This window comes from Etheostoma spectabile, chromosome 11 (genome assembly GCF_008692095.1).
Source record: "Etheostoma spectabile isolate EspeVRDwgs_2016 chromosome 11, UIUC_Espe_1.0, whole genome shotgun sequence".
In the NCBI taxonomy this organism is placed as follows: Eukaryota; Metazoa; Chordata; class Actinopteri; order Perciformes; family Percidae; genus Etheostoma; species Etheostoma spectabile.
Genome location: NC_045743.1, coordinates 22,284,874 through 22,293,912, shown reverse-complemented (window position 1 = coordinate 22,293,912; position 9,039 = coordinate 22,284,874).

The following is a 9,039-nucleotide window of genomic DNA, read 5'->3' as shown; positions in this document are numbered from 1 at the left end:
ATAAGACTCTTTAAGATAACTACCAGCCATATGACTTTCCAAACCTTGTATTAAAGACTTGAATTTATCAATTATTCAAGATACCTTCACAGATAAGCAGAGTTAAGGTACTAATGACCTACTGTACACTTCCTGCCGCAGTTTAATGAATCCAAGTGGATGCAACATTCGACTGAAGTCAACCACACCAGACCAAATCCGAACAACGCCTGTGACTTTTTGAGCCTCTCGTGATCAAACGGGTGGGGCGTTCTCTGACCACAATCAGGATGACAAAGCAAACAATAACTTCCTGCATCATATTTGACATTTCTAACCCTAACCCGTTTTTCCTAGAGATAAATCAACATTTTAAAAGATGCACTGAAAAGTCAGCAGGTGGGCAAAGAGACATTGGCAGGTGGTGCTTTCAAGGCATCTTGGGAGCAAGTGCTCTTGTTGGGTACAATAAGTGCCCATATTATGAGAACATCTCTTTTTCTGGGATTTGGGGGGTTATTTTATGTCTCTGGTGCTTCCACACGCATACACACTTGGAAAAAACTATCCATGGTGTTTTGAGTGAGATCCTGTTTCTGAATGTCCTCTGTCTTCAGTCTCTGGTAGAGCTGTTCAACATCTGCACGGCTTTCAACGTCACTAGAGACGAGGTGGCTAACCGTAGCATGCTAGCTCGTTGTCAATGGCTAAACACTGCTCCAACAGCCACTAGTTGACCATAATCAACAAAAGAACTACTTCCTGTCCCTGTTCTACTTCCTGTCCCTGTTGTGCAGGTATTCCACAAGTGGCCCTGGTCTAGAAGAAGTCTCCCAGCTAATCCTGCCTTGGACTGACCATAGCTGGAGAAAGAGTTATCTAGCTGATGGGATCTTACCGAGCTACTGAGCATGTGCAGCTCCCAACAAAGATAGGATAGAAGGGAGATGTCTCACTCTGGAGCTAAAACAGAGACCTAAACACACAGGGTGGAAACAGGATCTGCAGCAATACAAAAATATGTTGTTTTTTGAAAATGAAACCATGGAAACCTAGTCTGGTACAACCTCAAAATACAATTATGAACCTGAAAATGAACAGAATATGGGTGCTTTAAAGTTTATGAGACGCACAACCCAGGAAATAATGGTGCTGTTAGCTCTAAAGTTGTTTTAATTTTGAATAAATTGACAACTTCCACATATCTGTAGGCAAAAGCATGTTGGTTGCTCTGTCCATTGCTCGAGAGTGTAATAGTGTCGCATTGCAAGACCTTCCTCCACAGCGCTTCAGAGAAGGGTCTGGATAGTCCACTCAGCATTGCGGAATGGAAGGAAAAACATGCTCTGTTTTATTGGCATTTCTTTCAACCAATCACAACAGTCTTGGGGGTTGTTTTGGTTGAACATGTGTTTTTTCAAAAGATGTGGATAGAAATCTCAGATTGGACAGATCCAGAGATGTAAGGAGCAGTTAACCATGGTCCTCATAAATCCACCAGAGCTTGCAACGCTAACACAAAGACAGAGGAAGGGGACAGACATCCAGCCAAAATTGAGGCAGCACTGGAGTAATTCCAGAAATGAAACATCCTCGATATAGACTAAGAGTGAAATATCTTGACCAAAGTGCTGGAAATTCTTGACATACTGTATATTTTGGATGCCATCTTTTGCCAAATTGGCACAGACATTCACAGTTCAACTCTAAAACACCAAAAGGTTCAGAGTTCAGTGGGATGGATTACCACTAAATTGGCCCAGAAAAAAAGCTTTACCACAGAACTAAAAGTTATATATTCTATCTGTCATTAGGTCAAAATGCATTTGATAAAAATACCTGCAAAACTAGTGAACTTCCCATCAGCCTCGGCTGTACCTTGTGTTAGGACCTAATTATCAGATGTTAGCTAACAATGTCGCCATTTCATGACAATTGTTTTGTTACCATACTTTCTCTTCAAATAGCATTTAAAGTTAAATATGCTGGTGACAACTTGGACTGTTACAGTGTTAGGACATATATTTTACTCTGGCACTTTTTTCTTTTTGTAATGCATACTAAAAATGTACTTAAAAAAGTCATATTGAAATTTGTGGTGTAGAGGTGAGAAAACAGATGGAACGGTGCTAGATACTGTAGGTGACTTGGGATTCACCAAATTAAAAATATACATATATATACTGTAAACAAGTCAAATTTTGTGTATGTTCATTGCCAAAAAAGCTGATTTGGATTTGAAATCCAATCATCATCCTCACTTAAATATTGTATTCATTTCTGAGATCTGTTGCTTTCCTTGGAGAGATGTTGAAATTTGGTTACCAAATTTTTATTGGTGAATCTGTTTTTGTTTTTATTTTTTTTAAATCTTCCATGTCAAGTTCAGCTTTTCGACGTCAGTTCTCCCGATGGCTTTCAGTGTCTCCCTGCCCGAGTCCACGTATACTGCAATTTCACACACACACACGCCTCCACCATTTCTTTCTTGTGTCTTCTCCCCTTCTATGCTACCCTCCTTTTTAAGGTTTCTCTTTGGCAGTGCCAAACTGACAGGCCTGGTGCTGTGGCTGAGAGGAAAGCGGTGCTTTCAGGAGCCCTCAAACAGGAGCGTATTCGCCATGTTGGCTTTTTGATGTCTCAGTGCTATCAGGCCCGCTCTGGCTCTGTGGTACTTCTCTGTTTTGTCAGGTAGTTAGGCAGAGGCAGCGTATGTGGTGTGGCAGGACTGGACAGCCACTCAGAGAGTGCAGAGGAAAAAGGCTGCATGAGAAAGGGATGGCTTTTCTTTTTGCTGTCTCAAACTGTCATCCTACCTCTGCTGTGTGTGATATCTCCCCCTCTCCACCTACCTCTGCTTCTTTTGGTCTCTCCTTCTCTTTTTATTCTGACAGACTCATCTTCGGATGTCTCCGCCAGATATTCTTGTTTCCCTTCTTCTCTTTCTTCTGTCTTTTCCTTTAAAGACCCGCTCTCCTTTGCCACAGTTCAGTGGTGCTTGTCATTTGCATCATGCAGGGACCTCAATGGCAGAGACAATAGCCTCTGCCAGTGGGGAAGCAGACGTAGGAAGCTTTTTTGTAAAACCATTTGATGCCACATTGTGATGGGCTCCCACTACGGACATAATAGAAGAGTCCATCCATCACGAGGGAAATGAGTTGACGGTAAATTGAGTTGCAATGCAGAAAAGCTTTATGGAGAATTATTAGTGGAGGTACAGCCTTTCTGCTCGTTTGTCCCCCTAGAAAGGTCACTTACTCAAATGTGATTTTTGTTCTTGATGGGGACATTCATGTGCCTCCTGTCAGGAGGTGCTCTTACCAGGAATTAGCCATAACCGGGCCACATGAAATGCCACGTGGTACAGAGTAGATAAGGACACAGAAGGCATTGGAAGGTGAATAGCAAAGTTTGGAAAAAGTTCTACAAAAAAAAAAAAAATCCCCCAGCTGAAAGACTGTATTTAGGCCTGAAGATTTTTTAAAGAAAATAACATTGTGTATATAAATATACACTAACACAATACAAAGAAATGTGAAATGAAGGACATTAATCTTTCAGCCCTGACTGTAATAATTAATTGGCATGCGATGCTTATTCTGTTTGATGTATCTCGGCCAACTCTTATCTATATCTCTGTATGGTTCTGCTGCAATGATCAAATATTAGGTCAGTTTTGCTGAATCTCTCTATTTTGTTAGCATCAGTTACAGTTACCAGTAAGTTATTACATGATGGCCCAGTTAAACGTCCTTTACCTTAACATGACCTGAGCAAGATCCAGGAAACACATCCAAATTGTAGAATTCTATATTTTTCAATCACACTATAAATACATAAATCTACAAAGAAAACTTACTTTTTGTACGTTTTCAGTTAACTTGTGGAGATGTGATGTTTTTATTGGGCGGTGTGCTTGTATTTTCTGTTCTGTGGGATGCCTGGTGGGCCTCCTGGGTTTGCCTTAAAGGCCTTATGACTAGTAGATAATTAGCAACTTGGCTGGGACACTGGCTGGCGCACACAGGGATATACACATTACCACGCACGCACACACCAACACACACAAATCCTCATTTTATAGCCATTAAAAATAGTCTCCTCTGATCTTAAGTCAGCTGCTTAGCAGAACTGGAAGTACTTTTTTGTAGCTTATCGTCATATCAACACATCACGTCTGACATGGACATGTCTCATCTAGTCAGTTATAGTCTACATCCACGTCTTTGTTGCCAGACCTTCCTCCACAGCGCTGTAAGGAAGGTCTCGCCAGTCCACACAACAGTTTGGGATGAGAGAAAAACGTGCTCTGGTTTATAGGCAGTTTAGGCCTTTACTTGATCGGACAACTAAGACATGAAAGGGGAGAGAGAGGGGGCATGAAAAAGGGCTGCAGGTCAGAGTCAAACCTGCAGCGGCAAGGACGCTCGACCAAGTGGGCTACCAGGCGCCCCGGGTATTTCTTTAAACCAATCAAAATCAGCTGGGGCGGGGCTAAGCGCCGGACGGAGCCATGGTGCCGCCGCAAAATAGTCTCAGGAAGAAACTTGTTTTGGTGGAACATGTGTACGTTGAACAGTGGTTTTAGTCATAAACAGATCAAAAAGATTGGACAGATAGTCTAGCTAGCTGTCTGGATTTACCCTGCAGAGACCTGAGAACCAGGTAACCATAGTCCTCAGATTGGACAGATAGTCTAGCTAGCTGTCTGGATTTACCCTGCAGAGATCTGAGGACCAGGTACCCATAGTCCTCAGATTGGACAGATAGTCTAGCTAGCTGTCTGGATTTACCCTGCAGAGATCTGAGGAGCAGGTAACCATAGTCCTCAGATTGGATAGATAGTCTAGCTAGCTGTCTGGATTTACCCTGCAGAGATCTGAGGACCAGGTAACCATAGTCCTCAGATTGGACAGATAGTCTAGCTAGCTTTCTGGATTTACCCTGCAGAGATCTGAGGACCAGGTAACCAGAGTCCTCATAAACCTCATTTGTCCCTTACCCCAAGGTAAGGACCATCCCAACCAAATCAGGGACATTTGTCAAAATTTTGTGCGACACCGGAGCAATCCCGGAGGTGGAACTTCGTGTATGGACTAGTGCCTGTGTACCATGCACCATGCTTTCAGCTTACACCACAAAATGTATTATTATTGTCATTATTATTAGAAGCTCAGAGCCACTGACACAGTATAAAGAACGCCAAAGTCCGCATGGATGGGTCTCCCGCTGCTCGTGTCCTAGGAAAAACCAAAGGTCCCGTTGGCTTTAAGTTCCTTACGTAACATTCTTGCATACCTAATGCTACAAACTTAACTTATGCAACAAACGTAAGGCTACCCATTTTAACCCAAACCAAAATATTTTCCTAAACCGAACCTAGTACTTAAACATAACAGAGTAATCCTAATAACAAAATAAATATGTTTATTTTGGAGGCTCAAATCTTTGGTGTTGAATTGAATTGTTATGATTCTTTTTGCACCTTCTGGAAATAGGAAATGTAGGTTATTAGAGGATATTAGTATTGTGATAAATGTATTATTTGTAAGACAAATACTACCTGTAATGTAACAACTTTAACTCCAATCTTGAATCTAGCCGAGGCACAGCAGGCAAGAGCATTATGGAAATGAATTATGTTAACTGCTTCTGTTTCCTTGTTTGTGTGGCACGTTATTTATAGTTTTTTTTTTTTTTTCATTTAGTTTCATTCTTTTGTCTTTGCATGATGTCCAATGTTGAATTACATTTGCTATTCTTCTTGTCTATATCAGTTTTGAAGATATTTTGCACAAATTGCACATTATGTGCATGTTGTTATAAAATAGGGTGGACTAAATATTGGAAACAGCTCTCAGTTCAACAACACAATAAACCCTCACGAAGGGAAGATTTATGGCACGTCTGTTGTATTGGACTGCACTATTTTAACTGGTTTGACCTAATAAACTGGCAAATGGCTCTGTGCTCATATGCATAACACTGAGAATGCGTTTTAACTGCCAGACCTGTAGCTCCCTACTGAGATAATAACCATGCAAGTCAAATGGGCTCACGTAGATGTCCATCACACATGAGAACAGCAGCACACTCACATGGCGCGCCAGTTCCTCTCATACTGTCCATCTGCAGAACACCCCAAAGACTGGGTGAGTTGCTCTGTGTATCCCATCCTCTTATATGTCAAATGGCTCCAAACATTGAATTTATTATTATTTCCCTCACAATCTTATTCCACGGCTGAACATAAAAGTGTGTCTGCATGTGTTAGCCAATGTGTGTTGTGAGATGAAAGACAGTTGAGGACAGTTATGGAGCATAAAATGTAGTCCAGAGGCTGGTAGCAGAGTAGACTCCTGGGAAAGGTCAAGGGTCAGGCGGCTGTGAACCCTTGGGGGACATTAACCCTTGAGCTGTGTGTGTGTGTGTGTGTGTGTATGTGTGTGTGTGTGTGTATGAGAGAGAGAGAGAGAGTGAGAGATGGAAGACAGGAGAGGTTGAATGGCTTTTTAAAATGAAAGATATTGATAGAGAACAGGGAAACCAGTAAGATTATGTGTCTGTGTGTGTATGTGAGTGTATTATTGACAAAACAGAAGTGGCTGATGACCTGGAGTCCTCGAATGTCACGCGTGAGAGAGACAGCGAGACAGAGAGAGAGAGAGAGAGACACGGGCAGACGGCGTGTGTTGGCTGTGAAACGTCTGTCAGACGTGTCTGTCATCAGGTGAATTAGTTTCAGTGTGCAGGAAGAGAGACACAGCAGATGACCGGCAGCACTCAAACATCTTAAGTGCACCTTTTTTTCTTCTCTCTCCGTCTTTAGGCATAAACACTCAGCCTGAAATATCTCAGAGTCCTCCACTAGAGGGCCAGGATCGGGCTTGGTCCAGATTACATTCAATCGGGCCAGATAGTGTCCCATCCTATTGTACTGCGGAGGGTCTTAGGTGTATTACCTAATACCTGAGCGGATCAGAGTGGATCTCCAATCAATTCTGCAAAAGGTGAATGTCCTGCGACGGTTACTTAAAAAAAATAAAATAAGTGTGGTTTGGGTCAAAACACCTGCCCCCCTAAGCAGTACTCCTGGGACAAAAACCCATTTCCTGGCTGAAATTTTCCCCTTAACTTCTTCTACGACATGTACTCCGCTCCTCATCTCGAAAGTGTTTTAGGACACAACCACCCGACCTCCTTCCTACGTGGACCTTTGAAGTCTTATACAACAGCAGTCAATGTGGTTCACACTGTAATATATAGGGAAATACATAAGCATTACAGTGCATTACTTTCGGTAGCTATATGTAATAGTTAATGAGAACAGCTTGATGATAGTGGACCTTCAATTTGTCTGGAAACATGGTGCCTCATAATCAAGAGAACATGTTTTAGCCACGCAACCTGTACTCTCAAGACATCCTCACTCCCATCACGCATGAGGTGCTTTTGGCGTTGTTTTTGACGCTAAAAGTCTCTTCCATCCATCTTCATCTGCTTATCCAGTATCGGGTCGCGGGGGCAGCAGCTCCTGCAGGGAACCCCAAACTTCCCTTTCCCGAGCCACATTAACCCGCTCCAACTGGGGGATCCCGAGGCGTTCCCAGGCCAAGTTGGAGATATAATCCCTCCACCTAGTCCTGGGTCTTCCCCGAGGCCTCCTCCCAGCTGGACGTGCCTGGACCACCTCCCTAGAGAGGCGCCCAGGAGGCATCCTTACCAGATGCCCGAACCACCTCAACTGGCTCCTTTCAACGCAACGTCTCTTGTTGTGTCATATCCAAACACATTTCATCTAACGGCGCTGGGTCGGGACTACTGGCGTCACTTTTGACGCAGTTGGGTTTAGGAAAATATCACGGGTGGGCTTATAGAAGGTACGTTTCTGTGATACGCAGGTGAAAGTTGGGTTTAGGTAAAGTGACACAGGGGACTTGAACCCCGGGCTCCTCGTCAAAAGTCCTGTGTTGTTTGACCCATCCACCACACTCCCTATGTGGAATTTCGGGCTTTCATACTACTCGCTACTACGTCACGTTCAAGCGCCGCGTGGTTCTGCTCTGCCCAGTGCTTTCTACACACACCCGCTGCCCAGTGTCACGGCAGTTCCTGAAATGGGCACATTATTTCATCTATTGATTTGTGTTCAGTTCACGTTAATGTCGTTATTTTCGTGTGTTGATTACGAATTTTGAAGTAATGTATTTCAATGGGAAGCCTATTTTGTGATCACAGAACGAGTATCACAAATCTTCACTTGTCGCAGGGACGCATGCACGACTCAAATCTCCACTCGACTTAGATCGGGTAGTGACACCTCAGAGCATCCCAGTGTCATTGCACGTTCAAAAATCGTGACCTGTACACAAATGAATAATTCAAAATAACGTGATCATTTCACAAACTGTCGTGAGACCGGGCTGGATGGACACACTGAGGTGATGTCGGGGTGGGGGGGGATGTTGACATGTTTGTAAAGTATACCACTGGTGTAGCCTATTCTTGTGCAGCAGATGACACTCTCTAGCCATCACATTTATAATTTACAGGGAAACCAAAGTGGCCCCAAACGCCAGACCTGTTGGTTATTGGATGTTCTTCTAATTCTGGTCTGGTAGGCCTATTAGTCATATTAACGTTACTAGCCGTATTGCCAGAAGCTAGTTTAGTGTGGCATGCCTGACTGGAGTAGAGTGTTTTTCTTTGGGAGTGGGAGGGGCAGACCGCACGTTGCCTGGGCTGGCTTGTTGTGTTTCACACAATTTAAGATCTTTTATTTCTAAATAAAAAAGGATTAATCCAACGAATCTTTTCAGTTGGTAATGTGTAATTGAAAGCCCCGTACTGAACGGTTCATTAATTCAAGTTGATCCTGGGACTTTTCCTCTAGCGACCACATATCTGCAAAGCTGATTGCATCCCTGTCGGCCTCAGCTTTACCTCATGTTTGGTGTTAATTAATAAATCCGAGCATGAGGAGCGCTTAGATAGCTCACCTGGTTGAGCGTGCGCCCCATGTAAAGAGGCTTAATCCTGGCCGCAGATTCGCTGCAT